We start from the raw sequence: 20,711 nt of genomic DNA on the forward strand, positions 1-20,711 counted from the left end.
TTTTTCCATATGATTTGAAAACAATTGGAACGGTTATCCATAGGAAGACAATTTGAATGGGTGGAGTTGGAACTGCTACAACATCGGCAAAGGAATTTTGTTGGGTAAATCTTTTCGAAATCAAAAGATTCGAGCGGCTAGCCGACTAGCTTGTGAATGATCATGATTATCATTTACCTGATGGGTATGATTCTTAAGCAAGCGATCATTAATTAAAAAATAGCATTGTTGGAGATTCTGCCTGGGGAATTCCGGGAACGAAAAACGTTACCGTTCATCTACCTGGTGTGGTAGCTTAAGTTGGAGTATACAAATATTGATTATTTTTATATGAACGTGCATGTTTGATCTTAGCATTTATTGGTTCGGCCGATGGCGGAATTGATCAAACGGATATTACATCTGGCACGAGCCTCGACGATTCGTCTACGCGGTGGGAAAGCTCAAAAGTTAGACTTATGGTTGCCCACGCAATTTGCGCATACAAACTTTTTGGTATCTTCCTTCGCAAGGCAGACGTCCTTAGCGTGAGAAGAACCTCCGCAAATCATCCATGTTGCAATGTTTTGTATCATGACCCCACTTTTGGCACCGACGGCGCTGGGTGGGATTCTGAAAATTTCCTCTAGGTATATGGACTTATTCCCATGTCACACGGACATCGAACATAAGTCTTGTTATATCTAAAGCTTTGATATTATTTAGATCACTATTGTGAACAAAATAATATTCACGAGAAAATCCTCTCCGGAGAATGGCAGATTGGGTCTTTTTTCGTAATGATTACTTCGACTGGAGAAAGTCCAAGTAAATCATTTATCCCATTTTTGATCTCTTCAGGTGGCTCATAGTCGCTTGTGAGACCTTTCAAGACGACCTTGAATAAACGTTCAGTTTCGTCGTCATAAGTAAATAAAAAATGTGCTTTTTATCGTTAAGCTGTTCGAGAAGAGTTTCGCAATGTTTTAGAGTTTCCGGCAAAACGCGACAGTCTCCTTTCTTTGTGATATGGAAGGAAACCTTGATTGTTCTAATGGAGTTCAACATCTCCTGCCTAATTCCTCCAAATTCGGAACAACTGATCTCGACAGGTGGCACTCTTTGTTTCTTTATTTGCATCAAAGAGCCTGAGATAAAGGATGCATTTTTCTAGATCATCGTACTGATTGCTCATTTCGATGCAATTAACAACATTAGAATTGAAACTTGTACACCCAAAAGTTGAAACCGTCATTATAGGCGTTTTCTGCGTCTATTGATGGCGGAAAAGTGTTCTTCTGAGCGACATGACGTTTTTGAGCGTCTATTGATAGGCAGATAATCCGGTCATTGAGTCGAGCAGTTTTTACGGTACAAATGGGGAAGTACAACTTGATATGCTTTTTGAACCACGCATACCAACAAGCAGGTTTAATGCTGTGATATAGTATTTGGTTCTCACGCTCATGACCATGGATCAATCCTGGTTGATGTCGCATGTGTATTTTTTTTTCATGTGCGTGCATCACCAACACATGTATTAAAAAATAAAACTTCCACACATATGCCTCTTTTAAGTGCATGTATTGGAAGTATGGAAATACGCAAAAAACCGAGAGGGTGCAAACCAGATTCGAACCATAATCATCGGATCGACTAGCACACCGTGTATCTACTGCTCCAAACTTACTACTGAAGTGAAGTGTAACCAAAGTCGATGTGGTTTTACGTTTCATATGCATGATTGCTCATGCTGTTGATAAACATGTGAACATGTGTTATCCCCAGCAAAATAAAGATATACAGTCAAGTCTCCTTTAAAGCGTTAATCATCGTATGTTGAACAAGTTTAATGTATATTCATAATAATTTATCACCTACCAGAGTAGCCACATTCTCTATTGTAGAACTTACTTAAGGACTGTTAATTTTATAAAGTGGACACCTTGTGCATGCTATATCTTTATAATATATCAATAGAATCGTAATCGGTTTTCTGTATACAGTATCGTTAGACTATTATATTATTGCACGATGGTGTTATAACAAAAAAGCCATCAAAATAATTATAATTCACACGAATAAGGAACAATGTTTAGAATGGTCAAAGATTGGTAGGTCTGGAGCCAAGTATAATAGTTGAGTATACCAAAACACAATTCATTCATAAAAATTCGGATTTTTGGTATGTGAAAAATATTGTTTAAGTTTGAAGAACATCTTTTCTAGGAACTTTTTGTCGAAACTTCTTTGTTCTTCTTTGTAAGATCTTATATTTCCATATAAGAGGAAAATAATAGTAATACGATGCACAGAAAACCGATTATGATTTCATTGATAAACTAGCTAACCCAGCGTGGCTAGTCACGTTCCATAAGAATTTTCAAGCAAAAACCTCTTTCAAAGATTAATAATGTTTATGTTCAATTGCAAAATGATAACATGGATTATTATGCCATTGGTGTATGAATAATAATATGCCATTGGTGTATGAATAATAAGCTGAGACACGCATGATATTTATGAACGCAAAATCGCCCAAATTTATGCTCTAACCATACCATATGTTATAGTGCCGTTATTCTGATCTGAAATAATTACAGCCTTAAATGCTGTTGTGAAATATTTCAAAAGTTCCAGAAGCTTCTATAAATTAGAGAGAAGAATCTGACTGAAAATTCTTGAATATTCTATTGAATCCCGATTAATCAGTGCTACAATTTCTGTATAGATCTTTGTGCTGCGATGGCGATCGTCAACGATATACAACGACTCGAATTGTAATTAGGGGACTATCGACTAATGAATATATCGAGTCATCGAACAGGAATGCTTTGGAAAGCTCTTTTAGGGGACCATTATAGTTACCATAAAAAAATATTTTTATTTTGCCTTCATAAGTCGATATCGAACCATGGAACATCGACTCAAGAAGGTTGTGTAAATAAAAAAAACTAGAATATTCGGCCCACAATCATGTTTATCTTTCCTTTGCAAATATCTTATTTGTTTTTGAACCTTATATTGAAATGACGAAACCCGTAATGAATCACATTTTCAACTTGCATCGGAATTTAAGTGCGGTCGAACAGCATAAAGTTGGTTTGTTTACATTTTGATTACCGTCCAAGTTCATAAAACCGGAAAACTACAATGATAAAAAGATCGTGACTTTTATATGAATTAGGAAGGACAAAGCTCCGGAAAACTCTAGAACACCCTGTGCAATAGCTGTTATAGTGCTCCACAATTTGCAATAGGGTCCTAAAATGGTTAATTAAATCTTGTTTTCATTTAATAACACGAAAGATCATATTACTGCAAATACTTTAGCAATTTTTCTCGCTCAAATAACGGATATATCATATTTAAACTTTAATTTCAAAATTGGATCCATAAATGAACCTTGACACTTGAGATCATGTTTGACGTTCGCTTAGTCGACAAAAATATCACAGGGGTTTTAGTTTTAACACTGGGGTTGTTGCTATCTGACATTTCGGAAGGGACACGGAAAACAAAATACACCCGAAATTTGAGTTCAAATCAAGGAGTGTGACAAAATCTATAAAAACTATCTATAATAAATAATCTATAATAATATAATAAACTATATAATCTATAAAAATGTTTTTTGTACTTAAACAAATGAAAAACATTAAAAAATTGAGTAAACATGTGTTTTTGGCCTGAACGTAAGCGTTTGGCACTTAAATTGGGACAGGGCTTTAGGACCCTTTTGTAATGTTGTTACATTCAAATGGACTTTTGCAGTGCTCTTAATTTGACTGTTGTTGTGCTCTTAAATTGCTGTTGTATGCTGCTCAATGAAACCTTTCAAAGCATTACTGACAGAAAGAAAACTCTGGGATTTTATATACATGATAAAAAAGATAAAGCATAAACAAAATGTCCTCTTTATAAAATGAATAGTCTTTAAAACATGAAAACTCTGTGGAATCTTTTGCTGGTGCTATTCAAAGAAAACAAGATCACGGTTCTACTTTCACATTGATAAAAAAATATCGATCCAATGCTGATGAATGCTACCCAGAATGAGCCGATTATAAGAAACCGTGCGCCATATATGGGATTAAATTTTAACCATGGTTTTAGTATAATAGTAAAAGAGTTTTCTATAGATTCTTCTTCTTTCTGGCGTTACGTCCCCACTGGGACAGAGCCTGCTTCTCAGCTTAGTGTTCTTATGAGCACTTCCACAGTTATTAACTGAGAGCTTACTATGCCAATGACCATTTTTGCATGCGTATATCGTGTGGCAGGTACGATGATACTTTATGCCCTGGGAAATCGAGAAAATTTCCAACCCGGAAAGATCCTCGACCGGTGGGATTCGAACCCACGACCCTCAGCTTGGTCTTGCTGAATAGCTGCGCGTTTACCGCTACGGCTATCTGGGCCCCTATAGATGAATCGATCATTTTGACTCAAGAACAATTTCTGCAAATTGGCTATTAGTTTTTGCAAGCAATTTATTTTAAGAATTATGGCACCGATATGTTGATTTTAGAACAGAACGTTCAGTGGGGAGATTGTAGTAAACCGTTTGGAGAAGTCAAGAGAACATATATACTGATTTTTTTTATCATGAAAAATATGAAAACAAAATTTCATTTTTATATAACGCAATAATCTTTTTTTTTATCATTTTTAATTTTGACTATCTATGAATTGTGATTAGAATTAGTTGTTCAGGACAAAATTTCAGAGACATTTTCGATAAGAAAGTTTTTCTAAGAACAACTTATGCTGTCCATAAAGGCCCATATTGAAAAAAGTAGGCACTGAGAAAATAGCGCGCAAACTTTGAAGTTTTTCTTTCATACAAATGTTTATAATTTTCTATTAGGGGCCGTCCATAAATAACGTAGCATTTTTCACTGATTTTTTACACCCCCCTCCCCTCTCGTACCGTTTCGTCACAAATGCTGATACTTCCCCTTGGAAAATTCGTAGCATATCAAGCACCCCCCCCCTTCTTCTTCTTCTTCTTCTTCTTCTTGGCATTGACGTCCTCACTGGGACAGAGCCTGCTTCTCAGCTTAGTGTTCTTATGAGCACTTCCACAGTTATTAACTGAGAGCTTGTAACTTTCACATCATCACTAATTGTAGATCGCGTGAGCATCAGTATAGCTCCCACTGTCTACCGTTCAAAATGAAAGTATAGGTCATCTTACCATGTATCAACCACTACACGACACAACAACACAACAGAACATTATACCCCTTCATCTTGATCCAGTGTCGCATACCAAAATAGACCGCAATACGATCACGCTAAGAGATGAGAGTTATCATCTATATAGCTACCTAAAGCCGAGAGCGCAATATATGGGGAGCGAGGCCTGATCTCCATCATCATGAGAAGACCAGATTACACCAAGATTATATCCATAATATGGTATCGGAAACCCTAGCCAAAACTATTCTCTCATAATCTCTCTCATTGCAAATTACCGCCACCCATGTACCCATGTATGTAGATGGAGATGGATACTACCTAAGGGTACATCTCTACACTGAATTTCAAATAGAGTCAGTCGTTGGTTAATCGCTAAGCAGGCAAGTCTAGCTAGCAAATTAATATCGAAAGCCTGACCGACAAGAAGAGTTTAAGTAGAGTGCATGTGTATGGTGAAGAAACGGTAAAGTGGTTGGTGAAATGAGCTTCTTGATTTGTGAAAATGAATTTCTTCCTTCCGACAGCAAAGTCCACCTAGTTCACGTGGAGATGCACTAGCATCATGATGGACTAGTTGACCAAACATTATTGGAGATCGGTAAGAGATTTGAACGAAGTTTAGAACTAATCCCAAGTTTCACCCAGGAGTAATGGGATAATTACTAAAGTGTGCCCCCAATATGCCTCTCCATTTAGGCTTTCCTCTTTTACCCTAAAATCAATGGCCCTGGTAGCCATCACGTCGTGGTTTAAGTGCGCCGCTGTACCGCTATGGCTGATGGTGAGGTCTGCTGCGGAGTGATCGGCATGAAGCCGATGTCCCCCTTCTGTCCGGACAGATCCTCGCTTTCCTGTCGCCGTGGGATACACTTGGACACTGACGCCACACAACACTAGGTTTAAGAGATCATCTAGTTAGTAAGTCGTCAAATAGAACGTAAGTACAAATAAAACCCATTTACTCATTTCATGCATGTAAAATTTATACTTTTCTCTTGTAACGGAATGACTCGATTAGTCTACTTCATGGTGGTTCCACGTTCGAACCTTTTTAGAGGAAATTGGTAGGTGAGTCGAAGGTCGCTACTTCCTCTTCATATCAATTTGTCACCTTCCCAAAGAAAGGTTGCATGAGACGGAGACAAAATGATATGAAGAGGAAGTAGCGACCTTCGACTCACCTACCAATTTCCTCTAAAAAGGTTCGAACGTGGAACCACCATGAAGTAGACTAATCGAGTCATTCCGTTACAAGAGAAAAGTATAAATTTTACATGCATGAAATGAGTAAATGGGTTTTATTTGTACTTACGTTCTATTTGACGACTTACTAACTAGATGATCTCTTAAACCTAGTGTTGTGTGGCGTCAGTGTCCAAGTGTATCCCACGGTGTTGGATGGTAAAGAACACATTATTGCCTACTTTCGTGAAAAGTAGGCAATAATGTGTTCTTTACCATCCAACACCTGCGTCAGTATGCCAGCTATTGCTACATCACTAGCGTCGGTTTGAATGGTAAATTCTTTTGTCCAGTCTGGGTTGGCTAAGACCGGCTCCGAAATCAAACATTCTTTCAGTTTGGTAAATGCCTGTTCGGCCTTATCATTCCACCTAATCTTCTTTGGCTTACCTTTCAATAAGTCAGAGATAGGGGCTGATATACCGCTAAAATTCGGGATGAAGTTGCGGTAGTATCCCGCCATCCCTAAGAATCTGCGAATCTCCTTTGGAGTTTGCGGTCGAGCAAACTTGGAGATCGCAGTAACTCTTTCAGGGTTCGGCTGGTAGCCGTTCTCTGAAAGAATAAATCCTAAATATTTTATTCTTTTCAGGCAAAATTTACACTTGGCCAAATTTACGGAAAGGTTCGCTTCTCGTAAGCAATCAGCGACAATTTTGAGATATTTTATGTGGTCCTTGAATGTTCTAGTTGCAATTATAATATCGTCAAGATACGAAAATATGAATGGCTCATAGAGCCCTTCTTTCAAAACTCTGTCAAGGATACGAGACATAGTGGCACTGCTGTTGATTAACCCAAAAGGTAATCTTTTGTATTGAAAAAGTCCCCTGCCAATGATTTTAAAACTGGTGTATTTCTTAGAGTCTTCCGCAAGCTTGACCTGTAGAAACGATTCCTTCAAATCCAAAACTGAAAAATATCGATTTTTGCCTAGATTGTTTAAAATTCTCATTGAGCTCGCTAGAGGATATGCGTCTCTAACGGTTTTGGCATTTAATTTACGAGCATCTAAGCAAAGTCTCATATCACCATTTTCTTTGGTAACTGGTACTACTTGCAAGGCCCAATTTGAGTTTGAGGGCTCAATGATGTCTAAGTCTAATAATCTATTTATTTCTTCATTCACTTTCTTTTGAATTGTTGGAGACCATGGATGGGGATTCAAGTGAATGGCATTGTTATCTGTGAGCTCAATGCTATGCTCCATGACATTGCAAGCTTCTAGAGTGCCAGGCTCTGATGTTTTGAAAGAACTTTTAACGGATTCTAGTAATTCAGTCTCTTCCGCGTTGAGAACGTGAGAAGTTGGCTGAATTTCATTGCTTAACTCAATATTACAGGTTACCAGATTACCAATGATTTCAATGTCTTCAAAAGTCAGCTTGATATTGAATAGTTTGAAAAAATCCATTCCTAGAATACAACGAGTTCCAAGCTCAGGTACTACTAAGCAAGGTAATATTCTCGTTGAGTGATTCACAGTAAATGGGACGTCTACAAATCCTTTAATTTGCATCGGTTCACCACTGGCAGTTGAAATTTTGAGGTCTTTGTTCAGATCTTGAATTTGCAGAAAGCTAGTTAAATTTCCAAAGTGTTCTCCAACTAATGACACACTACTCCCACTATCCAATAATCCATGCAACTGAAATCCTAAAACACTAAATTTCAAAAAATATCTAGCATCGTTATTTAAATTCACAAAAACGGTTTCAACTTGACGAAAATAACCAAAATAATTTATTGAATCATCTTTTTCTTGTTTCTCATCGGTACAATCTGTATTCTGAAATTCGGAAACAATTTGCTGAAAAACATTTACGGTTTTTGGATCACGGTGAAAACCTGGAGGAATTTCTGAGGTTGGGGAAATCACCTCCTTCAATCTCCCCTTCTCTGGTTTTTTGCCTCACAGAATGGACATTCCTCGTAATGAAATTCCGGAAGTCCACATATGCAGCAAAATACATTGCGCCTTGAGAAACATTTCGTGAAATGATGACCAAATTTCCGACAATTAAAGCAAATTCTACGATCAGGAACTTTATAGTGCCTCAGAATATCATTTAACGATAACTCTCTCCATCCACAATCTGGTTGGTATTCTTGCTGAATATTTTGATTATTGTTGTTATTAGAATTGTTCCTTGGTCTATTGCTTTGTGGAATAAAATTTTGATTTGAGCTGCTTTGGTTATTTCTACTATTACTTTGATTATGTTGTTGAATTCGTTGTTGATTGGATTGATTACTATTGCTTGATTGGGGTCTAACAATGGAATTAAAATTTGCTCTGGGATTGCTACTGAAATTGATTTCATTAATTTTTTGATTTTCGAATGAGAGAACGAATTTATTCATGATTGATTCGTTGTTGTTATCAATTCGAGTGCATAGTTGTTCAAGAGTATGTAAATCTTTCACGTCCACTAAGGCCAATCGGTCTCGGTAGATGGGCCTCATTGTGTGCCACATTATGTCGAATTTGTCTTCTTCGGACATTGGAGTGGTTCTGCACAAAAAGAACTGTTCCATGCGAACCAAAAAGTTCGAAAATAATTCTGTTTTCGCCTGAAACATTGAGAATGAACGCACTTTTATGTAGTGGTCAATGTTACTTGGCAAAAACTGGTGTCTCAAGGCTTGGATGAAATAATCCCAGTTTTTGTTGCGTAAAATCGGCCATTTTGCAACAAACCAGTCTTGAGCAGGTCCTACTAAGAGAAAGTGGGCTGATTCAAACAATTCTTCTTTCGACATCTTCTCAGAGTGCGCAAAAAATTCAACTCTTCGAAGGAAAAGATTCAAACCAATTCCATTGTCATTTCCTGCGTACTTAATCGGCCATTGTGAAACCGGAAGCGATTTTCTGCTGTTTGAGCTGCTATTCGGAAGGTTGAAAAATAGGGGATTGTTCGACAAAGCCGGATTTGAAAACTGAGAAGTAATGTTGAAACCTGGTGGAAGAAATTCAACCGAATCCTTCTGGCCTTCAACTAAAATCACTTCAGGATTGAAGTTCAAATCTAAATCAGGAGCACCATTTTGTTCCTGAACTACCGACGAAATCTTCTTCTTAGTACCCGTGTACTTTTCACCTGCTATCATTGGTTCGCGAATAGTATCCAAATCTTCACCGTGCATTACTTTTTCACGTTGCATTGCCGGCGGCGGCGGGGGAGGAATGGTTTGTCTCTCATTATCCGGATTTTTCTCGCGCTCGTGTTTGTCCCGTTGATTTTCCATAACCGAATCCGCAGTTTGCTTCGCTTTATTCTCATAAACTTCGTTTAATCTATCCCGAAATGTGGGAGAGATTGTGAGTCTACGAACTTGCCGCTGACTCATTTTATTAATGTTCATTACCGGACTAGCTTCACCGTCAAAATCAGTTAAATTATCCACGATATCTTCACTTTCAATGCTATGCGCCATTAGTGTCCTTTTCACTTCTATTTCACTTTTCTTCTATTCAATTAACGAAATAATTACTTTGAGATCGATAAAATGATTATTTGGAGATCGGCTACTCAATTCAATTATCCTAAAATCAATAAGCGTGTTAATTATGTAAATGTTGGGAAATTCAGTAAAATTCAGTAATATTAATTTGATTTTATGAGAAACATGTGGAATTCAAGGAGAAAGTTCAAATTATTGATAATATGCAGCTTAATTCAAATATTGTTGCAACTCAGGTTGCTTAAACAGATATATTTTTTTGACATATTTACAACTTCTTGCGGAAATTCAGAGAAAAATGCAAGAGTTCCAGCTCTAATGTCCAAGTAAAATTAAAATATATAAATTATAAATTCCATAAAAAATCCAGAAAGATTAATACTAAATTACTATATACATATTTACAAAAGCATATATACAAAAGCCATCCACCATTGCACATGAAAAATCAGAAATTGCTTTATTATAAGCGAATGACTCCATGATAGAAAAACTTCGTCAAAATGGTTATCCACTGTACAGTAACATTTACGTTGGGCGCCATTTGTCACCTTCCCAAAGAAAGGTTGCATGAGACGGAGACAAAATGATATGAAGAGCTAAGTAAGCCAAAGAAGATTAGGTGGAATGATAAGGCCGAACAGGCATTTACCAAACTGAAAGAATGTTTGATTTCGGAGCCGGTCTTAGCCAACCCAGACTGGACAAAAGAATTTACCATTCAAACCGACGCTAGTGATGTAGCAATAGCTGGCATACTGACGCAGGTGTTGGATGGTAAAGAACACATTATTGCCTACTTTTCACGAAAGCTGAGCTCTTGTGAAAAGAAGTATGGGCCCACCGACAAAGAAGGCTTAGCTGCTCTCGAAGCAATCGAACATTTCAGATGTTATGTAGAGGGTGCTCACTTCACGCTGATAACTGATTGCTCTGCAGTCACGTTCATCTGCAATTCTAAGTGGCGTCCTAGTTCAAGGTTGTCACGATGGTCCGTCAAATTACAAGAATTCGACATGACCATCAAGCACAGAAAAGGACGGGACAACGTAGTTTGCGATGCCCTAAGTCGTGCTGTTTGTGCCATCTTTGATGACTCGACTTCAAAATGGTACAACGACTTGAAAAATAAAGTGAGCAACGCACCAGAAAAATACCAGAATTTTAAAATAGAAAATGGCGACTTGTACAAGTTTGTCACTTCCAGATCATCTCTTGATATGGGCAGACTGGAATGGAAAGTGGTTGTGCCGCCTGACAAGATGACACAACTAGTGGAAGAAGAACATGCCAAACTAATGCATCTTGGAGTAGATAAAACCCTTGAGCGAATAAAATTAAAATATTATTGGCCTAAGATGAAATCTGATGTCAAAAGGATTTTATCTAAGTGTGGCATTTGTAAGCAGTCGAAGCATTCCACGATTGCTAGTGTTCCTCCAATGGGAGAGCAAAAGAATGCTACGCGTCCATTTCAAATGATTGCTATGGACTATATTAGTGGTTTTGTTCGGAGTAAATCAGGAAACAGTGATTTGTTGGTTTGTCTGGATGTGTTCACTAAATATGTTCGTCTGTTCCCTGTTAAAAAGATTAGTGTTGAAAGTTTGACTCAGTTAATTAAATGTGAATGGTTTTTGAAATTTGGTGTTCCACAAGTATTGATTTCAGACAATGCTGTAACGTTTTTGGCTAATAAGTTTCAAGATTTGTTGTCTAAGTTCAATGTGCATCATTTTAAAAATAGCAGGAGACATTGTCAAAACAATCCTGTTGAGCGGGTTAACAGAGTTATTCTAGCCTGCATCCGGACCTATTGTCAAAATGATCATCGTATCTGGGATTCTCAGATCCCGGAAATAGAGTTTGCGATCAACAACACCAAGCATTCATCTACGGGATTCACACCATTTTTCCTAGTGCATGGCTATGAATCGATTGTTGATGGAAGGGACCATCTTCAGGATAGGTGCACTTCTGATCCTTCATCAGATCAATTCATCGAACGCAGGACTAAAGCTATGGGCACCGTGTATGGAGAAGTAATCAAAAACAATAAAAAACAGTTTGAAAAGTACAAAAAGAATTATGACAGCAGGCACAAAGGTTTACCACCTACTTTTAACATCGGCCAAAAAGTTTACAAGAAGAATTTCAAAATTTCAAGTGCTGTTGATCATTATTCAGCCAAACTTGGCCCTGTATATGTCCCATGTAAAATAATTGCCAGGAGAGGAGCATCATCATATGAGCTAGAAGATGAAGAAGGCAGAAATTTAGGTGTGTTTGCGGCGCAAGATTTGATTCCTGAATAGATTGTGTGAGATATACTTCGAGAAATATGTATTACGAATATAAGTAAATTTGGTCGTGTATTTGAGAAATTGTGTTATAGATCGTATGAATGAAAATCGCGTGTAATTGAATGATTAAGAAACTGATATGTGGATAGTATGTTCGAGGAAATGGTGATCACCGAGAGTTAGCGTAATTTAAGAATAAATAATTTGTATTTGTGCGAAAGTTTGAATCAATGAAGCGTTTGTGAAAGTATAACGAGTGTTAAGCGTAGTATAAAAGTGAAGAATTTGTGTGAAAGTTTGAATCAATGAAGTATTTGCGAAAGTATACCGAGAATTAAGATAAGTTGAGAATATAGAGTTTGTGTAGGTATGAATATTTTAGTCATCCGAGTGTTCGCGTAATATTAGCAGAGTGTTCGGGTTTATGTAGAATTAGATCGAGTATGCAAGTTAAATTGTTATGTCCGAGAATCTTTTATGTGTGAAGTATGAAAATATGGGAAATTTGAAGTGAAATGAATGTTTGTTTATTTGTAATGTGGAATTTGTGTTGATGTTCCTCAAATGAACGCCAGTGCAACCTTCAGTTGACTGAGCAGATTGGAATAGTGATCATAGTTTGTCCTAAATTGGCGCATCAGTTAACTTCGAATGATCATGGATCTGTTCCTGACTGTTGTTGACCTTCGTATTAAAAATAATAGCAAAAATTGAACCAGTAAAAACGAATGCTTCTATCTGGCAAATAAACATCCATATACGCATGAGAGGTCAAAGGTTTGCTCAGACAAGAATGATCTTTATGTGGGAAAACAGATTACACTTGACGACACCCTACACTACTTTACAAGGTCGACAATTGTCGATCGCATGAGTGGATTGCTCATGGTAAGAAAGAAGCCACTGCTATACAGAGATCTGATCTCTATATTGCAGTCTGGTGTGGGGGTATTGTAACTTTCACATCATCACTAATTGTAGATCGCGTGAGCATCAGTATAGCTCCCACTGTCTACCGTTCAAAATGAAAGTATAGGTCATCTTACCATGTATCAACCACTACACGACACAACAACACAACAGAACATTATACCCCTTCATCTTGATCCAGTGTCGCATACCAAAATAGACCGCAATACGATCACGCTAAGAGATGAGAGTTATCATCTATATAGCTACCTAAAGCCGAGAGCGCAATATATGGGGAGCGAGGCCTGATCTCCATCATCATGAGAAGACCAGATTACACCAAGATTATATCCATAATATGGTATCGGAAACCCTAGCCAAAACTATTCTCTCATAATCTCTCTCATTGCAAATTACCGCCACCCATGTACCCATGTATGTAGATGGAGATGGATACTACCTAAGGGTACATCTCTACACTGAATTTCAAATAGAGTCAGTCGTTGGTTAATCGCTAAGCAGGCAAGTCTAGCTAGCAAATTAATATCGAAAGCCTGACCGACAAGAAGAGTTTAAGTAGAGTGCATGTGTATGGTGAAGAAACGGTAAAGTGGTTGGTGAAATGAGCTTCTTGATTTGTGAAAATGAATTTCTTCCTTCCGACAGCAAAGTCCACCTAGTTCACGTGGAGATGCACTAGCATCATGATGGACTAGTTGACCAAACATTATTGGAGATCGGTAAGAGATTTGAACGAAGTTTAGAACTAATCCCAAGTTTCACCCAGGAGTAATGGGATAATTACTAAAGTGTGCCCCCAATATGCCTCTCCATTTAGGCTTTCCTCTTTTACCCTAAAATCAATGGCCCTGGTAGCCATCACGTCGTGGTTTAAGTGCGCCGCTGTACCGCTATGGCTGATGGTGAGGTCTGCTGCGGAGTGATCGGCATGAAGCCGATGTCCCCCTTCTGTCCGGACAGATCCTCGCTTTCCTGTCGCCGTGGGATACACTTGGACACTGACGCCACACAACACTAGGTTTAAGAGATCATCTAGTTAGTAAGTCGTCAAATAGAACGTAAGTACAAATAAAACCCATTTACTCATTTCATGCATGTAAAATTTATACTTTTCTCTTGTAACGGAATGACTCGATTAGTCTACTTCATGGTGGTTCCACGTTCGAACCTTTTTAGAGGAAATTGGTAGGTGAGTCGAAGGTCGCTACTTCCTCTTCATATCATTTTGTCTCCGTCTCATGCAACCTTTCTTTGGGAAGGTGACAAGCTTTCTATGCCAAAGTTGCCATTTTCGCATTCGTATATCGTGTGGCAGGTACGATTATACTCTATGCCCAGGGAAGTCGAGAAAATTTCCAACCCGAAAAGATCCTGGACCGACCGGGAATCGAACCCAGACACCTTCAGCATGGCTTTGCTTTGTAGCCGCGGACTCTAACCACTCGGCTAAGGAAGGCCCCCCCTTTGCATTTTTTATTAATTTTCCTCAGTGATTGGGTTGAAACAAAAAATTAGAATTCAGAAGTTCAATACAAAATTTGATATTAATTACTGACTAAAATGTAAGGATAATCTAATCTAACAGTATGATATACAGTAGCGCTCGAAAGTAATTTGGAAAACAGTTTCAAATAAACACAGTTCCTGTTACATAATTTTGGTATCTAGTTTCATATAGGCTAAATTGTATTACTTTTGCTGTTGTCACCAAGCCAAACAAGTTTACTATAGAAAATAAGAAAAAAAAAATGATTGGATTGATGAAGCTCGTTATTGTTGAGTTAGGGTACAATATATTTTTAGTTAGAACAAAAATTTCGTTATTAAAGGATTGTTTTTTTTTAATTATTCTTTGTTAGGAAATAGATTTCAATGAAAATGAACAATACAATATATTAATTCGAAATGAATTATTATCCAAATTCAAATCCATTTGGCAATCAGTGGCCAGATATAGAAAAGATTACACTTGATATATTTGGAATGTTTAGAAAATTTTAGCGATTATTATACAAATTATTTATCTCTATTAATATTTCAGCTGAACTTCATTATCTTTCTTCATAATAAAATAAACCTACACAACCTATAATGAAACAGTTAAATAATAAAAAATTATCAAATTACCAAGGTATCAATAAAATTGAATGATAGGGCAATTTCGATATCACTCGAATCTGTTGTCCTCATTAATATTCAGGCTATTCCATCAAGAGCATTGATACTTCAAAACAAATCGATGAGTTGATTGAGTGAGATCTCCTGCAACATTGAATGCATAATACACGGTATAAATATATTGTTTCATGTAATATTTGCCGAAAAGAGCATATTTTATTGTCTTGAAAACGGCTGACTTTATGACTTGTTAACAAATGAGAAAACAATGTACTCCAAGTAGTTAAAGCATTGATTTTTATTTTATTTATTAAACTTTGATTTTGTTTATTTATAAATTTATCAATTAAGACACGAATATAATATAATATTTACATAACCATTTAAAGCTTTGAAAAATCTGTTTGATTGCATTTATCAAGAAAATCTAAAATTTCTCAGATTTCTTTTCAATCTTGATGAATGTTTTGAAGCTGAATCATCATTTTATAAACCAAGTTTATAAGTCAAACAAAACAGAGGACAGAGCCTGCTTCTCAGTGTTCTTATGAGCACTTCCACAGTTATTAACTGAAAGCTTACTGTGCCAATGACCATTTTTGCTTGCGTATATCGTGTGGTAGGAACGAAGATACTCTATGCTCTGGGAAGTCGAGAAAATTTCCAACCCGAAAAGATCCTCGACCGGTGGGATTCGAACCCACGACCCTCAGCTTGATCATGCTGAATATCTCCGCGTTTACCACTACGGCTATATGGGCCCTGTAAAGATCCCCCTCCCCCCTAAATAGCTACGTCATTTATGGATGACCCCTTACATTTCTTCCTGACATATTTAACACAACCGCATAGCTTACTAATTTTGCTTCTAATGATCAGCAAAAAATAATAAACTTGAACACAATTCACGTTTGCAGCTGAAATTTAAATTAAAAGTTCATATGGAGACTGGTATGCCTTTATTTTTCAATATGGGACTGCACCAACTTCATATTTTCCAATACATTTTCAAACAATGTGTGTTTATTTTTATATGCATAGTAAAATGCAGATTAAAATAAGTTTTATTGCACTCATTCGATAACTGTCAAGCAATGATACATAGTTTTGACATCATGAATGCTCTTAAGCATGACTTTAAATCGACAATATGTTGAGCATTATTATTTTAAGTAAATTTTCTGGGATGTAGAAAAAATATTGTTCGGAAAAGATCTTCACGAGTTTTATATAGTTATGCGGCTTGGCAAACCTCTGAACGAACACCAACACCAAAAAATCCACTTAAGGGTTGAAGAAATCATTTCGTGACGCGTTCACCATTATATTGCGATTATGTTGTGCACATAAGTTTTTTGAGAATTATTATTTATGTATATCAATTCCAAAAATATGGAAAATCTGGCTTTGGTGTAAAATGTTGAGTGCGATAATTAAACCTTATTGTAATTTCTGTAAATTCCAGTTAGGTACTATTGCATCTTCTTTACAAAAAAAAATATAACGGTAAATGTAAATGACTGCTAATAAGAGCGGTTTTAAATTTAAAAAAAGTATGAAATTCCAATACCCATATCTTTCTTAGGGGTCGTCCATAAACCACGTGAACATTTTTCCTGACTTTTCAGTCACCTCCTCCCCCCTCGTGCTTTTGTGTGGTTTTGACGAATAACCCCCCGCTCGCCCAATGATCATGTGTTTCATTTGTTCATGAATGAAACAGAAATTTGAAAAATGGGAGAAGAGATATTTATGAATTGGTTTGCTATTATTAAGCGAAATGTGAGATTATAGTGTGACAAACTTCTGCAAAAATCCCTGACAAAATTAGCTCAAAAAAGATTTGTTTCTACTGCAGTGTTACTTATTATTGTTTGAGGAATTAGTTTTCACTTAGAGATAATTTTGTATTAACATTACAGTACTAACATGTGGGGAACATTTTTTTTTTTCAAATTTTGTCATAGTAATTTCCATAGAAATCTTAATCGTCTTCTAATCGTTGTTGGTAAAGAAGATATGAAATATTGAATTTTAAAACTTTTTTTTTTTTAATTTGAACCATCCGACTGCTAATGAAACCTTTCAGGTTTAGTTGATGGTGGAATTTTCTTTGAAACACAAATGGGTGGACCGTGGTCTTTGGCTAGATACCCCCTCCCCGCTAAATGATAACATAGTTTATCAACGGCCTCTATTTTGATAAGTAATTGTTAAAAGAATTACGGTAATCCAGTTTGCTGTATGCACACTTAGATGTTTGATTACAATATTACATCGTCAAATGAATCGAATCCCACAAACCCTGGGTCTCCTACTTCGAGGAGTCTCATACCGTCCCCAACCATACGACTAATAGGAGACCAAAATGTAAATAAATGAAAAGTAAATCAATCAGCAAACGTCAACGATAAAATTCTGCTTATAAAGCGCCCGACTGTTATAGTCAAGTGTGTTTATTTGTTTCTCCCTAATATATTACCCAATCCAACACGCACGGCATGAAATTCTATTTCCACTGCAAATGTATAAGTCATTGCCGATAATAAAGATATACAAACATATAGATTTTGACTCTGGTATAAGTAATGTCGAATTCGTTTTTGAACCCAGGTTGGAACTGGCGCAACCCGTTCTGAATCACAGTTTCAACCCCAACCCGATTCAGGTTCGACCGAACTACAATTAGCTTGACGTTTGTTTGTTTATGTGTTGATCACCGACCCAGTTCCTAAAAACGAAAACGACATAAGAAAATCCCGGAGCACCGCGTTGGTACTTTAAATATATTTATAGAACATATCATCTCACCCCTTCTCGCACTTGGCTGTCCAACGGGTGTTGTATTTTGCTCCTCTTGCAGGTTGTCCTCCGTGACAAGATGGTTCCATTTTGTGTGATGTAGAGAACTCCACACATGAGAAATTGTGATAGGCGAGTGATGTGGGTTTATGTTTGAGGATCCGAAGGTTGCGGTTTCGAATCCAGTTACTGTTATTATTTTTTTGTTTTTCATATTTTGGTGTCTAAGGCAAATTTCTTGTGGCGGAGCCTTGGAGCAATCGGGTATATGGGGTAGCTAACAAGGGAAGGTCACGATGTGTTACACGGGGTTTTCAACCGGACTATTTTTGTTGGATTCAACATGTCGAAATATGTGAAACCCCAAAGCCTTTCGGGTGAAGAGCCAGGGAGATGTAGTATGTTGTTAACAAAATGTTAATAAAATCTTAAATTTGTTTTACCAAATTAGGATGATAGAAGAAATGAATGTAATGTTTGGAATGATACTAATAAAGAAATTTAAAAAAAACATGTACATCGTAATGTTCTGAATGGCTTCAGCGGATGACGCATGAATTTGGATACTAGGTTCAAATAATGACTTATTCAGTAGGTACAAGAATGTTAACACTTTTGACCGGGTTAAATCCGCTCGATAAAGGCAATAAATACATTACTTAGAAAAGAGATAACTTAACTTTATATAAAATGAGTAGTAGAAAATCGGTAAAATAGAATGGTGTTTGATTTTCGATGATGTTATTACTTTCAATAAAAGTAACATTGTTGCTAAATAAATAACTTTACTCAAGAAAATTGTTTTAAAAAGAACAAAATGTTTATTATTTATGTGTGATTTTTTGTGTATTCATACACTAACAAATGAGGCCATTTGAAATCACAGATCTGACTGTTATTTTTTTAGTTTCAGTTCAGTCATTTAAAACGACAATATTTTCACTTGTCCCACTAGCTTCCAAAATTTTCAATATTTACCTTGAACTTTGGCACAAACATTAAATTTAAATATAGCATAGATTTAGTAGGAAACAATCTGAAAAATATAGTAGATCTTATTCATTTTATTTTTTTTAAGAACCCTCTCTATACGATTTCCTTTACCCATTTGTCACACGGTACCTTATTTCGATAGTCACTCAAGTAAAATGATTATCTAAATACAGGGACCGGAATCTATTATGATAATTCGCCACAAGAAATCGGGTAAATTCATAAATTTGCCTGAAGAACCAAAAAATAAAAACAAAATATATACTTGCGCTTATTCAGATTCGAACCATGGACCTCCCGATTCATAAACCAGTACTAACTCCACGAACCTATCGACGGCTTGATGGGAGAAGTGACAAAAGCAATATATAAAGCGTTTTATATTGCAATATTCATTCCATTCCTCTGACATGTCCACCATCCATTTGCTGCGTGACCATTTGCCTAAGTGTGCGTTTCCGATGCCATCATTCGGCTTCGGATTGGTTGTGCAATTGTGTGGGTCGGGCGTAAACATTTAGATTGCTCGAATTTTCAAGTCCAATGTGCTCGATTTCAATTGACGGGTTTGCCCGTCTACGCTTAGGAGGCGAATCTTACCATCAATAGGTGGATTTAGCACCTAATACGCTAGGAGGGAAATCCGCCATCCGAATTATTTTGGGTGTAGGAATGACGTCGTCAAGTAGCTGTCAGTTTTCGGAATATATAACCTGAATATTGTAAACCGTGACTGTCCTAAGTGTCCTAGTGTCCAGTGACTAAGTGTCCAGCCCATGGAAGTCTGCCGTATTTATATTGGTGTTATTTTAGCTTTTTTGTACACCGGATACTAATCTTGATGTATACACTCTCGTGCAAAAGTTTGGGTTCACCCCCTTAAAAACATACACAAGTGTTATGTCCATATATCTGTGATTACATGTTCAATTTAAACTCCTTGAGCCGCATTCGAAAGACAAAGAGTTATTCTTACTTCGTTTGTATTTTTCCAAAAACATTTTTTGAATTTTGTATACTAAATTTTTACCTAAAATTGTTACATTTTTCAAAAAACACACTGAAAAATCATATCTAATTTCCTCAGCATTGGATCGACCAAAATTTTAAATTAAAGTGTCATTAGAATCGTAATCTTATATTCTTTGAAGAGACCCCACGAAATGTTTGTGGAAAAATCTGGAAAGTATTCAAAATCAATGAAACAGTCAGTCAAGTCATCGTGCAAAAGTTTGGGTTCACCCCTCAGTATGATGCAAATCGTGCAAAAGTTTTGAGCTCAAGTAATGGAGCGTACATGATTGGTTTGAGATTTTACAGATTTAAAAAAGTTCAGGTGAACCCAAACTTTTGCACGATGACTTGACTGACTGTTTCATTGATTTTGATTACTTTTCAGATTTTTCCGCAAACATTTCGTGAGTGCCCTTCAAAGAATATAAGATTACTATTCTAATGACACCTTGTTTTAAAATTTTGGTCGATCCAATACTGAGGAAATTAGCTATGTTTTTTCAGTGTGTTTTTTGAAAAATGTCACAACTTCATGTAAAAATTTAGTATACAAAGTCCAAAGAATGTTTTCGGAAAAATACATACGAAGTAAGAATAACTCTGTCTTTCGATTGTGGCTCAGAGAGTTTCAATTGGACGTGTAATCACAGAGATATGGAC

The sequence above is a fragment of the Aedes aegypti genome, chromosome 2 (genome assembly GCF_002204515.2).
Source record: "Aedes aegypti strain LVP_AGWG chromosome 2, AaegL5.0 Primary Assembly, whole genome shotgun sequence".
Lineage (NCBI taxonomy): Eukaryota > Metazoa > Arthropoda > Insecta > Diptera > Culicidae > Aedes > Aedes aegypti.